At 42.4% G+C, this 1,003-nt stretch overlaps 1 protein-coding gene across 1 annotated transcript in view; it reads right to left on the minus strand.

The window, feature by feature from the left end:
- The window catches only part of LOC101859899 (hemocyte protein-glutamine gamma-glutamyltransferase), a gene marked incomplete in the record, with an annotated part of 69,221 nt that overhangs the window by 64,118 nt on the left and 4,100 nt on the right, over positions 1–1,003 (minus strand).

Raw genomic sequence — 1,003 nt, forward strand, 5'->3', positions numbered from 1 at the left:
CCACCCCCCGTCTTTAAACCATTTAAGAGATTAAAGCATTTGATAGAAATCTTACGAAGTTTAGATATAGAATCTAGACCTTGATGTACCACTGACAATATCCCGAGAGACACTCTACCCGACCCATCAACGGTTTACAAATGATCTACACGGATCGATGTTACGCTAGGGTACTCTAGTGTCCAGCGAAGCGAATCATTTCTGGCAACAGGTTGTCAGAACCCGCTTAACGAAACCGACAGGCTAATAGCTAACTTGCCTCTATTTGCATTTATTGCTTCCCACTTCTCATGCAGGGAACCCACAACTGCTAGAAGATGAGGCGTGGCAGTTTGCCAAATTCGAATTCTCTAACGACTTAATGAAAGGTCTAATTTACAGACCTTGACGCTGACGATCATGCTCACGGCCATTTTCTTTGTAGGTTTTTTTATTTGGGTTAGCAAACGTATTTAAACCTTCTGATTGTCGCATTATTTCGTCCGATCCGATGTGCAAAGACTTTGTGCAAAAGCAGTTACACTTTACGCCCTATGTCAACAGGTTAAGAGGAAGAGCTATGTGAAAACAAATAATTAGTTGCGTGTTACCTTCCGCATACATGATAGGCGCCCTGGAAGCAGATACATTGTCAGAACTTTTTAAACTGTATCTCCATTGTCAGTTATAAATTTGTGTCTAGCTTGTAACATTAACGTTCAAGTACTAGTGCACAGTTACCTTCCCCATCCCTCCCCCGAGCGTCTTCAGGGTTTCTTTCAATTGAGGCTGAATATTTGAACAGGCATCAACATCTCAGCACCCCCCCTCCCCCACCCTCACGCTCTCTCTCCCACACCACCCACACATTAACTTTTGCGCACATAAAAAGAACCACACCCGTCGTTCTTCTGCAACGAATTCCTAATATGTTATTTATATGGTAATAAATAAAGAGTCTTTACGAACAACAAGAAGAACAGCAATAAAAGGAACAATGAGTACAGAAATATCAACCCCCCCC

The sequence above is a fragment of the Aplysia californica genome, unplaced genomic scaffold (assembly GCF_000002075.1).
Source record: "Aplysia californica isolate F4 #8 unplaced genomic scaffold, AplCal3.0 scaffold00009, whole genome shotgun sequence".
NCBI lineage: Eukaryota > Metazoa > Mollusca > Gastropoda > Aplysiida > Aplysiidae > Aplysia > Aplysia californica.